Source organism: Symphodus melops (genome assembly GCF_947650265.1).
Source record: "Symphodus melops genome assembly, chromosome: 11".
Taxonomy (NCBI): Eukaryota; Metazoa; Chordata; class Actinopteri; order Labriformes; family Labridae; genus Symphodus; species Symphodus melops.
In genome coordinates this window covers 3,428,763-3,444,176 of record NC_136701.1, presented here as the reverse complement: position 1 = coordinate 3,444,176, position 15,414 = coordinate 3,428,763, and the positions used below count along the sequence as shown (strand labels likewise).

Sequence of the window (15,414 nt, the reverse complement as noted above, 5' to 3'; positions counted from 1 at the left end):
AGAAGACAAAAACACACGCGCAGTGAGCTCTGCAAGGCCAAACACCAGCCGCAGAGAGGCGCTCAACATTTATGGACCCAGGATGCCTCTTTCTCTTCTGGCAGAGTCGGCTTCATCGCTCTCCGTTGGCCTTTGCTGGAAGAAATTAGTAATGAGCAGAGGTTCGAGGAGAGCGGATGTGGAGTCTGTGTGTGTGTGTGTGTGTCTTCAAGGCCCCGTGCTCCAGCCTTGTTAAGTCACGCACGCCATGAGAGCAGGCAGCGAGAAGATGGAGATTAAGTGGGACATTTTACCACTGCTAGTGTGAGTCAGAGTATTTGTCGCAGAAAATACAGCGCCCGCTATTTACCACAGGGACTCGTTTATATTAACCAATCTGATAAAAGAGAGACACAGCAGACAGCCTTTCCATCTCTGCGGCTCCCGGCAGCCATAAGAGCCTTTGTTGACTCACATCTTGAGTGGCTGTGAAGGCAGTGACAACGTGCAGGCTTGCATCAGCAGAGATGACCTTACCGTCTTCTGATCCTCTGCAGCAATGTGAGGGACTGCTAATTGTTTTGTGGTAGCTCGTCTCATCTAATCAGGAAAAGATTCAGGAATGTGAGGCTTCCCCCGGTGGACCTGAAGTTTGAAGTTGCAACAATCAGTCAGTTAGCTGTCACATGCTAATATAGCAATAATGCTACCATAGTATATGTGAGTTTTAAAGGCTGAAAATAATACAACAAGATTCACTTTTTCTTCATAATAATCCACTTATTACCAATTTCCACACTGTCAATGAACACTTTGAGGTCATTTGCTGCCACTGTAGTCAACGCTTCTGTTTCCTCAACAAGTGCCCTGTTACATCTCCAGCACGTGCCAGCAGCGGCAGAAAATCTGGACAGAATAGGTTGAACTGGAGTCAGATAAGGAAACACACAATGTCCGGTCAATTTCAAAATAGACCAGAATATACGGAGTCACAAACATATACTCCATGACTTTTTCAACATTACGTCAAAACAGGCACCAAACAAATTAATACGCAACATGTCTGAATTTCTTCTCTTTATTCCTGCGTGGCCTCAAAGTTCTGCTGTGATCTCGTGAACCTGAGAGTTCAGCTGCTCGTGGCTGAGATCACATTAAACAGAGCGCTGGGGGAACACAGTGCGCAGTGTAGAGTATGTGGAAATGGGCTGATTATAGGCTTGGCAAACTTGGTATAACAATAACTGGGTGGGACGTACAGTATGTGGGGCCTCACAGCCACTCTATAAGAAGTGTAGTGTGGGGTGGGGATCAGAACTACGGGAGCCCAAAGTGGAGCAGCAGAGTAAGTCAAAGTCATTTTGGATCTGATATTTACAGCAAAAACAAACTGTAAAGTACTCGCTGTAAACACGTCAGCTGAAGAAAATCCGATCAATCAGAATGAAATGTTGGAGAGCACTCAAACTTTTTTGTTCCTCTTCAAAACAGAAAACAAAAAGAAATCCATCATGTTTGCGAGCGTGCTTCACGTTGTGTTCCGATAGACCCTTGTCCTGCACTCCATGAAGCGGCTGACCTTTTCACGCTCCAGCATGGCGAGCGGCCCCTGGGAGCCAGGCTGGAGTCGACTAAATGCCACTAAACAACAGCTCTACACCGTGGCAAATGTTTGATCTTAACCCCTGTTGATAATGCAGACTTGGATGTGTTGAGGCATGAATATTAGCCACATAAATGTGAACATATTATTTGAGATGGAGAAGGATGGAGCTTTTCTGTCTTTGGATGATTTGTCCTCCTCTGCACAGAAGAATTTTCATCTCATCAGTATTCCTTCCTCAATCGTCCAACCTCTTCGATTACCCTCACAGTGTCGAGAAGATCTTTTCGCTGGCTGTAAAGGAGTCAGCTGTCCGGGGAAATGTCATGCCCAATGCGTTTTCCATTAGGGAGAAACAGGAGAGTCCACTCCCCGGGGGCACGAAGCTGAAGAGTTGTGCACCATGAATCCTATAGCTCCTCTTAAAGCTCATGTTATGAATTAAAAAGTGTGCTAGGTCACCCAGCTCACTGGAGACATACACACACACAGCGCTGAAAAGTTCAACATGCAGGTTGAGGTGCTCAAAAGCTCCGAAGGCGTCGTACTCCGACCTCGGCGCGAGCAGCCGTGCAGTTGTTTAACGGGAAAGTGTTTGTGAGCATGCTGCTCTTTCATTCAAAGGCAGAAAATGTGATTAAGAGCAGAGAGTGGGGAATGTGGGAGACGGACAGGATGAGAGTGAGTGAGGAGGGAGAGAAATGGATTTGTGATTTAGTTAGCCTCACAGTAAGTGTGTTAGAATCGGACTCTGTTTCTGGTTGATACTGTTGATATGCTGGTTATACGTCAGTCTTCTTGCACCTCTCCCCCTTCTCACCAGCCGTCCTGCACAGAGTTACATGAAAAGATCCATACCAAGCACATCTGTATTATTTGATTCACTCATTTAGATCACTTTGCAATAGGACCTGACAGTCTAATTCTTGATGAGGTCTTAAAATACATAAAGACACTGTTGAAGTGTGAGCTGTTTGTTGAAGGAAGGAGATGTCGCCCTTGAGCACCAGCCAAACGAGCTGTTTTTTTTACCACACCTCGCTCTCCTCCAGTGACACACCTCTTACATTCACACGAAGGAGTTTTCAATTAGAACTCACTGTTAAGGGCACATTGTTGTGTGAGCAGGCTAATGTTAGCGCTCTTTATTTAGCTCGAAGCGTCATATTGCACTTACGTTTACACAGAATGACAAAAAATTCAAACAAGCAGCGAGTATCTTCTTCTTCTTTTTACGCAAGGCCGTCCCGTCCATGTAAACACGACTCCAACAACAACAGAGCTGGCGACTCTTGCTTCTCCCTCACTGTCATCATCATGACTCAGGGAGTGATACAGGAAATACATGTGTCCATTTATGCCTTAAAGTAATACGTGTAATCTGAAACCACACCTTTAACTCGTTGTGATTGGAAATCAACTTGAGGGGAGGAATTTTCTCATCCCAGTGTGTGGACTCACAGGCACAGACAAACAGAGCCAGCTGAGTGAGAAATACTTTTAATACAAGGAAGCTTGTTGTATGCAAAACTGAAAATGCTGCAATTCACAAGCATGTATTGAGCTGTGTTTGCCGTGTACTGATCAGTTCAATATTATGTGGACAATTGTTGCATCCCTTCCGCCTACCAACACCTCTAAAGCTGCAAACAATGTGTTATCTTGTTTTCTGGTTGTCTTTCCAAAAAAGTGTGAATATGACTATTTGAGTATTTCTCGTTCCAGACTATTGGCTCAGTGCACTTTGCCAGACAATCAGTGCAGAGTGCAGGAAGTTCCCTCCTTCTAGCCAAGAAAATATCTGGCACATTATCGCTCATAAAATGTTGAATTGTCATTTTTTGCACTTTGATTTAACAAATAGTGAGATTTAGAGGGACTTGTGGGTTTTTGTGCTAAACCAAGCCTGATACTTAGAGCGGCATCAATCTTCTCTTCCAGCTATAAATATTATGTTATATCATAATTAGCAAGGCCAAGAAGAGGGCGTGACATGAGATTAAACTATTCTGATTATTCTTCAGATTTGTCTCACTAAAGGTGTCTTGCCTTGCTTAGAGTAGCCGCAGTTAAAGGTCACATATGATGTCAAATAAACTTCACTATGTTTCTCTAATGCATGTGTCAGTATAGTCTACAAATCCCCCAATGATGAGAAAAGTCCATCCTCAGACTGCACAGCCCCCCCTCCCCCCCAGATAGGTGAGACTCCCACCGCTAGGTGTTTGTTCTTTCCTCTGAGTCTGCCTTCTCCCTGTAAACAATAGGGCATGGAGCGAGAAAGTCAGACACACCCTTCCAGAGAGGGGGCGTGGTCAGACACAGCTCATTTACATTTAAAGCTACAGACACAGAAACAGCCTGTTCTGATCAGGGCTGAAATAGAGGGGTTTATAGACATGATCAGAGTGGACTTAGAACAAGAAACTTTATGCACAAGTTTTGGGGAGCTCTGAGACTTATTAAACACTAGCCGAAGAGGAGGAGAATATGTGACCTTTAATTAATGTACTTTGTTTGTCAATCTTTTCTCAAATGCAATAAAAAAAAAAAAGCTTCAGGAGAGATGATCATTTATGTAACATATTCTGCAGAGAAGTGCAGAGAGGAAAGTCCTGAGTGGACACGAGAGGATCTGCAGTGAATTAGCTTCACAGTCGGGGAGCCAAAATGACCTGAGCTCACCCGCTGTGGTGCTGCAGCGGGAAAAAAAAGGGTCCCAGGAGACATGTGGGGAGACAGAATATGATTTGGATTCAAACACCAGTCTCGACCTCCAGTATACAGAAAACCCAATGTGTTCACTGACAGTGTGAAGAACAACACAAACAAATGCATCAGAAAGAATTCGAAGAAAGTACAGATTTTTTGACTGCGTTAAAACATTTGTCCTTTACACCTTCGTAAATGTGCCGTGTGATTTGTGTGCTCCACATTCTGTCTGTGTGAAGTAGTCTCAGGCCCTTCTCTGAGAGCACCAGCCTCCATCTGTTGAGGGGCCGAAGTTTCATACTCTTATTGATCGAGTATAGTGTTTGCACTCATCTGTCATTCTTTCTACCTGCAGATGCACTTTGTTTAATAAGCTCTTTTTACAAGAAATGTCCTTGCCTCTTTGCTGTGTTTAAGATGTTGTTATAGCTTATTGGGCCAAATGTTCTCAGAGAGCCAGAAGAGCAGGAGACGCGGAGGCTCAGGAGGGACTTAAGCCAGGACGCCGGGCAGGAAACAGATGGTGTTGGTGGAGGGGAAGTGGAGGCAGGCGGGGCGCACGTAGTCCCAGAGCCTGGCTAGAGGACATTACAGTGAGCCTGGACACACTCATCCTCTGCCCCCTGCCTCCCGGGGGATTAATAAGCCCATCAGGACTGCGGCACATACAGGCAGCCACAGCAGACGGGGTGATAGTGGAGCCCGTATTTCCTTCTTAATGACTCACTTTGACTCTGTAATGTTTTGGCATTGTGTTATTCTTGCAGATGTTACAATCCAGTCAGCTTCATTTGTTTTGTAATGGATGGCAGAGGAAGAGAGTCAGGTAAAGGTGAGGCCCACTGGAAACACTTTAAAGAGGCTGCAGGTGTTCATCCTTCCAGTTATTTTTACACCTGGACGGCAAAGCAGGTGGCCAGGCTTTTATTTGGCATTAAAAGCAAAGAGGATCACCCCCCATCTAACCCTAGCCTGCACTGAGGACATTTTACCCTCAACCTTGACTGAAAGGCTTTCTAGCAAAGGCTGCAGCTGTATGTGTAGCTGCAGCTGCTGTTGTGTCAGTATCGACTTTGTCTGGACCTCTATTGGTGTTGGTGACATTTCTAGTACTCTCACATCACCTCCAGTGCGGCCCAGGGCTCTGTCTAACCTTTAAGGCGCCAAGTGGTAGCCCACTTACCTGACCTTTGAGTGGTCCCAGCCCCCCCCCCCCCCCCCCCAACACACACACACACACACACACACACACACACCCTCTCTGTTTGCTGGCTCTGTAGGCCTGGCATACGGTGGTGATATTCTGGATCTGCTGCTGTCCTCAGCCCCTCAGAGAGCAGCTTGAAGACTGTCTCTACGTTTGGCTTTTCAGTTTAAGAAACCATGGACTCTGACTGTTTGCTGCAGAACGGCAGATAGTCTTCATACCTATTCCATCAAAAGATCAGGCTCTGGAGTATTTGAATAACCCTCTTCATCGGAGTTAGTTTGGACTGATATATTTATGGTCTCATTTTTTAAATTGCATTGATCGCGTCCTATTTTGTCCCTTGAAGCTCCCCGTAGATAGTCGTCCTCAGTGTCTCCCTGTCATCTCAGTGATGTAAAAGACGGACACAGCTGCGTCTTTGAATGTCTCGGGGAAAAAAAGATGCTGGGCGCTGCGCTGTGTCCGCTCTACTCTTCTAACTGAAATCAACCGAAAAAAGATGGTGGTCACTCAGACACGATTCCTCAGTGTTGTAATCTTTGTAGTATTGGAAGTAAAGTACCCTCACTTCAGACAGTACAAAAATACAAAATAAAAGCATGATGTTTGTGAGTTGTTTTTCTCTGTTTAAGTCACGACTTGTCATCCTCCATAATGAGAGAAACAAATGTGTAGTCTGCCACATGAATACGTTTCTTCTTCATTAGACTCTGATTAATCATTCAAAATCGCCATGATTGTCCTGGAAAGACACATTTCCTAAACTCCACTGTGCTTGACGACAGGAAATCAGGATGCAAATTTATTCAAACTCCTTCCCTGTCTCGGAGTCGGCTCATTCTCGAATAAATATTAAGTTTTCTTAACTGATCAGCTCAGTTCTTGAACAGAAATTATCCACAACTGCTTCTCTTCACAATCTGTGTATACAGAGTTGTGTTTGTACAGCGGCATGGGGATTATAGCAGCATGCCTCCTCTGAAAGGTGCCTTAATCCTGCTCCCAGCCTGCAGATTAGAAGCCCCCTGCTTTTTGAAGATTTTACTCAATATTACCTCCTTCCTCCGGCGTGTAAACACATTTCAGCACTGATTAGGCCAGAAACACTGCCATAAACCTCTCTGCAGTAGAACACAGGCCCTGTGAGATATGAAAAAGATTGCTGCATTCATATAAGCATGTGTGCGTGGTCTCTCGGGGCAGTGCGCTGGAGCTTGTGTTAACGCTGAATTATTTGCTGCTTCATAGCCTTCTAGCACGAAGTCGCCTCTGACAGATGGCCGGAGGAGATGTGGAAATCTGAGCAGGCCAGGAGAGGTGGGATGTCCGCCTCGGCGTTTTGCTTTGTCTCATGTTATCTTCCTTTTGGCGTGACCCGGGCGCTTCACGCACGGCTGCTGGGATGGGAGCGCTGCAGATTGAGATGTAAAAACACAGAGCAGTAAGAGCAACACAGCAGAGGAGGGAGGAGTGACCGACTCACCTTGACAGTTTGAGAGGAAGCTGCTAAGACATATTTGTTCAGCTCCTCTCCCTACAGCTGCAGGGCCGACAGGCGTGTGCGTGTTTGCATGCGTGCGTCCATGTGACTCTCTGCAAGGCGGCGAGGTGTGTAAGGAGCTAATGACAGATGGCCATCATCACTGTCAGCGACACTTCTTTCAGCGTGTCCTATCTTCAGTTTTTCTCTTCTTCCTTCGATTTGGTGATGGAGGTTGCAGAAGGTCAGAGATGATTGGGGTGAACAGGGCTTCATCAATCAATCAGCTTCTCCTTCACACCCGCTCTGTTTGACTTTCTCGCTCAGTCTACAGTCTCTGTTTACGGTCAGTCAATATCTGTGGCCGGTCCTTACACTGCAAAAAGCTCGCTTTTCAGAAACAAAAATCAAGTGTTTCTGTTTGTCTAAATATTATAACAGTATTTACGGGGCTTACATACATGCAGAAAACTCCTGAATCTCCTCCTTTTTCTGCAGGAGGCTCCAGCGAGAAGAAGGGGGTGATGAAGTTGATATCCTGTTTTTGGTGCACGGTGCAAAGACTGTATGCACTGCTACAATCTGTCTGCACTGAATTAAACTGCTGCTGCATTAAGACAGCGACACACCAAGCACGACTGCGGTGTCGCCTCACGTCGCCTTTTGTCTTGGCCAAAAAATTCATCTTGAACACAATGCAAAGACTATAGCCAACGGCCAACCTCCACGTACGTTCTGTGCATGCGTGCGTGGAGCACCAGCAGGTGGCGGTAGTCCGTTTACTAACGCAGCGCTGTCTTGCACCACTCGTATTATAGGTAGCTTACTAATAGAGAATGATGTATAATAGAAAGTTGTAAACATTATCAGCCCTTTTTCTTGGAGATAAATGAAACCTCCGAACAGCCAATCAAAGAGATTCCTCTCACCAACCACGGCAACGCGCCAAAAAAAAAGGCAGACAGGAAAAACTAGGGCGAAGGTCGCTTGACCGATGGCCGACAATCTCTGCGGTGTGTCAGGGTCGTTCTGTTTCCTGTTCTCCGCTGTGTTCTTGTCCACGCTTTATAATAACAGCCACCGTGTGAGATATCTGCATTTCCTCCTCTTGATATGTGCAGTGAATTCAACAAAACAGTTCGGACTCGTCGGCGTTGATCGATGAGCTTTATTCCTGGTCATTCTAGATTCAATCATCTCGGTGCCAAGGACTTTTATGCTGATAAAATACCTTCGGAAACAGGTGAAATACCTGATCATGAAAGCGACCTGGTAAGAAGAAATAGCAGCGTGCTTATTTGTTCTGCAGTTTTTGTCAAGTTAAAAGCTTTGCATTTCAGACTGGAAACCTTTTCTGAGAAATCCTGTCAGATCAGGTTTAAAACAAGGCCGACAGTGATTTGGAGAAATCTACCTCTTCTCATACCGTTAGTTAATCGCTGTGCGTCTCCTTACGCTGAAGAAAAGCTTCCTTATCCTGACAAGACAGTGTCACCAAGTGAGGACCAAAAATATCGGCGAGAACGACAAAACCTTGTGCAATCACTCTCCTGTGGCGCAGCCTCCGACAGTGTTCCTGATCTGTCAGCAAACTGTGCTGCCGTCCCAGTGGACGCCTTCCATCCCCCATCTCTCCACATCCAGAATAGAAACAGGCGTGCACAGAATGAATGCAGCGCAGAAAGAAGGCAGAGTGCACAATCCTGTCGAGAAGAGAGGTATATCTGTGTGTGTGTGTGTGTGTGTGTGTGTGTGTGTGTGTGTGTGTGTGTGTGTGTGTGTGTGTCTTATCTGTGCGAGGAGACATTGCAGTGTGTGACAGGTGACACAGCATACTGCCTCTGAAAAGCCTCCAGCTCTGACACTTGTTCTCCCTCATATCAGTGTCTATTATTGTTGTGGAAGCGACAGAGTCTGAGTCCAGATATCACCAGCCGCCATCTCTAATTGGTGCACGCATGCAAATCATACCTGTGTTTATTCTTAGAGGTGATTGCATCCGCATGCAGTCGGCTGTGAAATGGAAACCTTTGCGCTTCAAGGTCAAGTGTGGCATCTCCGTAGAGGCTCCCTGGAACAGGCAAAAAATAAGCTTTAAGCAAACCACAGGGAGGCGATACTATGTAAGCTCTCAGGTGTGTGTGCGTTTTATTATTTTGTATTTTATTACAGCCTGAGACCTTATGTGAAACTGAGTGATGGTTTATATGCATGTAATACCAACATTCACCACCGTGTGGAGCCTTGGCGTGGTGTGCTTAATGTTAAGGCTACAGAAAATTGCTTTCAGAACGCAGACACTTTCTGTGTGTCAGAGCGTCACAGTGTTGGTGAAGTCAGTCTAAAGTACGAATCTGTGACTCTGACGCCTGGTGTTTGAAATGCGTACTGCAGTCCAAATTCAAAACATTGTAGAGCGCTGTCTCCCCGCCCCCTCCTCTCCAGAGTGGATGCTCACGCAGGTTGCCATGTGGTGGACACTGTAGCTTCAGTGTTTAGCCAGCTCTGCATCGGTCTGTAAACCTTTTTGTGTTCTAACCTCTCTCCAACTATGATCCTAGTTTGAGTAGGTTTCTGCTGGTGGAGCTTATTAGAAACATGCAGAGGCTTTTTAGCTCGGGTACAATCACTTCTATCTGAACCAGTTCTCTCTCACGTCTTTTACAGTTGAAACTGAGTGACGTACTTGTTTCATCGCCCAACGGCCACATTCAAATGAATTATAGCTAGGGCCCCATCCAGACAGTCCCCTCATGGTTTCATTTGGCACACAGAGCAGAACACCCCCCCACCCCCGCGTAAGATGAATTGAAGCCTCCGCTGTGTGCTCGATTTCTAAAAGTGCTACTGTCCAGATTAATTTGAAATGGAATACGGGGGTTGCCTTGGAGACACGCAGCCATTCTAACTCACCTGAGCTGTAGGAGGAAAGGCCGCCTCTGCGTTTTACGAAATGAAAGAGTCATTTCACTGCGGGTTGCCGTGAAGAGGGCTGAATAATAAAAAAAAAAAGTAAAATATATTTTGGATTTGTCATCTCCATTGAGTTGTCAAGGTCTATGTATCCACAGATGGTTTGGTTTTATAACAGCACACAAAGGTTGTACTCTGAGTCACATCGCAGAATGTACCTGTGATTTAGAAATGCCTTGACAAAACTAAATCTGAATATCTTTCTGATTTAAATGACGGATCCTGTATCTGCACGAACTACAGGGTGGATCTTCTCTTCTGTCCGTTTCTCAAGGAAGTTCATCAAATGTTCCAAAATTAAAGACAACAGAGTGTAGCTAATCCAAACCCAAACTCAAACGGTGCACGCTGTCCTCCATCAGCAGCGTGCACTATGACGCCGTTTTTCTGCCATTACAGTCGATGCTTCTATTTCACAGCACGCGCCGAGCCACTCTGCTTTCCTCCATTTCCAATATGCACCGATTCTTATTAATAAATAGTTAAAAATGGTCGATTTCATTTTTTTAAGATATATTTTTGGGCATTTTCTGCCTATCTTGGAGAGACAGGACCATGGATAGAGTCGGAAATCAGGGAGAGAGAGTGTGGGGAATGATGTGGGACTCAAACCCGGCCTGGAGGACCACAGACTACATACTGTACATGGGTCGCACGCACCAACCACAGACCCACCAGCGTCACACCGATTCTCTTCTGTGCCCCCTGCAAGCACGTAGATCGACCCGGAGAGGAAGTCAGGCAAGGGAACGCACAGATCGTCGGGTCTGCTGCACGTTTTTCTCTGTATTCTCACGTGATCTTGTTGTTCTCCTGTGATTACAGCTGCTCATGGCTCATACTCCTGAAACGGATCCAGTGGGGCAGGGCGCACGTTCTTGAGTCTATTCACCGTAAATACTATTGGTATGGATGTTTCATTTTTGATTGTAGACTCAGATGCAGGATAATATTAGTTAACACTGAAATCCATGCCGTTATTTACAGTCATTAATGATCCTGTACCGACGTTAAGCTGCACGTTTTAGGTAGGTGACAGTAATGACGTTGTTATCTACAGCCGGAGAAGTGTCTGAAAGGTTTTTGATTTCTTTTGAATGACCTTCTTTTATACGGAGCAGGGAAGCAGTGTGTGATTTCACCAACCATTATCCCGCCCCATAATCATTTATGACTGACCCGACATGAATCTTATAAATCTTTGTACAGGAGGGGAACCAAGCGCACCTGTCAGACAGAACGAAACAGAAGCGTTGGGTTTGAGGGTTCCCAGATTAGAAGCTCTTTTTGCTGTGTCTTCAAAAGTGACGAGGTCGCAGAGAAAACTCTTTCAACGTGTGAACAATGGAACAAAAAGCTTAGCAGAAATGTTGAGTTTACATAAGTTGAAGTTAAAGAGCTCAAACCTGCAAACACAGATGTTTTCTTCGGAAGGCAGATTGATTCATCTGGGCAGCGCTGGTCCAACATGCTGATCAAGGAGGTCCGCTAATGAATCCTGAAGCTCATTTTCTAATTAGCTTATTGTTGCTGTGTTCCTTTTTCACTGCTGTGCTCTGCCTCACTCCTCTCTCTCTCTCAGGCTTTACTTTAAAACAGTTAAGAGGAACTGCAGGTTCAGCTTGTAAGTCATCGCTTTTCTTCCTCCACAGCAGCTTGTTGTCGTCCCAGATGTCTCAGGGTTGTTACAGTCTTACTGTAACTTGCTGAGCATCCTCTAGCGTGCAGCCGTATCCATCTTACCCGCTTGTCTCGCTGTTATCCAATTAACTCGCTATCCAGGCAGCCAGCGCTTCCCGTGTGTCGGCTTCAGCTCCGACAGTCGTTGGTTATTTTCAAAAGGCGGATGTGTCAATACCATTCCAACAACACGGCAAAGAGCCGCAGTGTCTGTCGTCTGTGTCTCGTTTAGCAAAACACTAGGACTCGCCATTGTCCTCCCTTTGCTTCACCCAGTGCATTCTGGAGGAGCGTGGTGGTTCACTATGTCATGATTGTTCAACTTTGAATCTAACCATTAGGCGTGCGTAGACGCATCTCAATGGCCACTTTCATCCTCCTTTGTTCTCCGTTTCTTGTGTGTAGCTGCCCTGACCTAAAAGTTGAACTGAGTTGATCTGCGTCCAGGCTGCATGGATTAAGAGCCCTGGACTGACAGCTGTGGAGGACATGGCTCAGAGGACAGGCCGTGCAGCAGCCTGTCTGAAGCCTGATTCACCCAGCGAGCGGGGTGCTGGTGGCGGCCATCAGGGCATCTGTGTGTGGGCCTGTAATGAAATGAAAGGCATTTCAATTACTACAGGATTGTCGGCTTAAATCTATCTACATAAAGCTTTTCAATTTAAGCTCAATAAATCCATCACAGCAATACGAGACAATAAAAAAAAATATTGCATTCAGAAAAAAAAAAGAAATAGTAATTCCTTTATCTGCCAAGCCGCTGATGTTTTCCTTCTTTTGTTGTTCTGGAGGAATGTTTTTTTTTAACTTCTAAAAGCCAGCTTGAGAAGCGTAAAGCGTCTGAAGAAGAAAAATCATTTGATTTACGGTCACACTGCTCTGCAGAACAGCTTAACATTCATTGTTATATTACCATAGCAACAAGAGCACGGAGTTGCATTTTAAAGCATGAAGACAAAAAAACACAGCAGAAAAAAACACTGGAGCGCACACACAGAGAACATCTATGGATATTATGATAATAACTGTAATATGAGTAATAACTGTAATTGTGTCATTTAACGAGAGCGAAGATTTATTCTGTGCTCCCCGCAGGAAAAGAAAGATCGAGACAACACAGTCAGAACTTACTAACAAACATTACACACACATAGGCAACCACATACAAGCCCCGTGTTAAACGCTTCCGGGGGGGGGGGGGCTCTGACCCCGAGGTTCGGTGCTTGGTTCTGTGTGGTGGAGACAAGAGGTTGGCGTTGGATGGACAGGAGCGACGGGACGGCGGGGGAGATGAGTGAGGCAGGAGCTGCGGGGTCTCGTATGTGTGAGGAGGAGGAGGATTTTAAAGTGGACGCGATACGGGAAGGGGAGGCAGTGGAGATTTTGCAGGACACAGGGGGTGATGTGGTCACGGGATCAGGTGTGTGTGCAGCAGAGTTCTGTATGTGTTGAGTGATGATGTGCCGTAAAGAATCCGTTTGCAGTAACGTCACATTCACCGTCTGGATGTGATCATGCCCATTTAACTGTCCTCTTCCTCTCTCTGTTCAAAGCTGTGATGTAGCTGCTGTGGATCTGTGGTCATATACTGCAGGCTTTATTTATCCATCATAAGCCCTGTGACCATGAGTTTAGTACCATCTGTTAGTTTAATATACAGGTTCTATGGGGGGAAGGTTGTGAATTGCTTTGGGGGAGGGGTTAAAAAAGGGTTTGGTCCCGCTTAAAAGGAAAACATAACTGCGCTTTAGATAATGATTGTATGTTTAGGAGTGACACAGGGAAGACGTTTTGCACAGAGGTTATTCCAGATGTTGAGGCTTGGACATGATAATGCACGCCATTGACTCTTTATGATTCAGAAACAAGAGATGATTCAGACTTCTTTGCTCTAATCAGCCAACACACTTCATAAATATTTATCTCTTGTGATGGATGTTCAACCTTCTTATTTGTGTAATTGTTTAATAGAGCGATTATAAAAGTTATTTACGGGATGTTGTGAGCTTGTAAACATGTTAGTGGGAACAAGAAAGCATGGAGGCTCATTAGTCAGTGCATATAAATATAAGTCAACACGTCAGATGAAATGCAGGCTGAAATAAATCGTTGGCCGTGCGCCATTTGGATTCATATGCTTTATTCCAGCAGCAGATGGAAGAAATGAAAATATATATACACACACACAGGTAAGACGTTACGTATATATAGACGACCCTTTACTGATTCTAGATCTGATCTGGCACAGCCAGTAGCCAATCATGTCCACAGGGCCCATAAAGGGGGGAGACTGTAAAAGGGAAAGCTTTCTGGGGCCCGGTCACATAAACAATCTGCTCTTTTATCTGAGGAGCTGCTTTAATTGTGTATCTGCTACTTCAAAGTGAAAAAAGTTGGATAATAAAAAGTCCCCTCGCTGTTGAACTTACTGTTTGAAGCTGCTTGAACGCTTAGAGTGTCGCTTCATAACTTCTTGGAGCTTTTACACCCCACTGTATCAAAAGGCCTGGTGCATTATTACACACTGTACAGGATGGCATTCATCACAAAGCAAGGTTCATCTCTACAGATACATTGAACAGCTTTGAGAGTCAATAAAGTACACTTACATCTCAGCCTTTATGTGTTGTGATGTTTAAAAGCTCTTTGAAGCTCCAGAGTTGAAATACTGAAAATACAGCTTTGACCTTGTGCCGCCTTAAGCATCTTTATTAAACGTCACATATTCTGTAAAATCCTCTTCACCATGTTTTCTCTTGCACTAACATGTTTCTGTCTAAAAGTCCATCCTCTCCGTCTTTCACATTGCCCAGAAAATGTGTGCTCAAACAGGCCGTTTGGAGATTTTCCCTTCATGACATCACAAAGGGCAGTAGCCCCTCCCCTCCCCTGACACTCCCACAGCTAGGTGTTTGTTCTGCCTTCTGAGTCTCACCGTAAACAATAGGACATGGAGCAAGAAAGCCCGAGTCATCCATGTCCGTTCAGAAAGGGGGTGTGGTCAGACACCGCTCATTTACATATTTAAAGCTCCAGACACAGAAACAGCCTGTTCTGAGCAGAGCTGAAATAGCAGGGTTTATAGGCATGATCAAATACAGGATCAAAGACTTTATTTACATTAATTGAAGAGGAGGAGAGTCTGTGACCTTTAAATACAAAGGTAGCACAGAACCGTTCATCACAGCGAATACAAATAATCAACAAAATTTAAGGGAACCTGTTGAGATGCTGATAGTTTCAACTGTGAGCAGGAAATGAAATGTTTACATTGAATCAAGATGATGTTCAGGTTCTCATGCAGATCACTCCAACTACACACTGCTCATTCTGCACTGATAAATAAGACATGAGCTATGTCCTTTCAGTTTCCACTTATAAGTGAGAAACATTTCAGTCTGACCATGTTTTTTAAAAAGTGGGTGCTTGCCGCTAAAGAATAGGTAACTAAATGATATGGTTCATTCCCCTGGAGCTAAGTCACTGAGCGCCTGAATCCCCAGTGTAATTAAGCAGAGGTCTGAGCAGCCTGCGTGATTTCTGTTCTGCATAAAGTGCTGTGACAGCAGAGGACGGCCGCTGGCTGCTGGTGATTACCACCCTGGAAAGGTGTCGGAAGCAAACCTGTATTTAGAATCAGCCCCTTTGGCTTCCCTGAGCAAAACAATACCTCTGTGAACTCTCGTGTTTTGTACCTGAGGGGAAATTTAAAAAAAAAGGACTATTGTTGGAAAGTTTGAGGGATTTTGTTGTTGTTGTTTTTTCTGTGATTGGAAG

The 15,414-nt window shown here is 45.1% G+C and overlaps 1 protein-coding gene across 3 annotated transcripts in view; it reads left to right on the top strand.

Annotated features, from left to right (window-relative positions):
* The window catches only part of srrm3 (serine/arginine repetitive matrix 3), an 82,264-nt gene that overhangs the window by 13,609 nt on the left and 53,241 nt on the right, over positions 1–15,414 (top strand). The window lies entirely within an intron of this gene.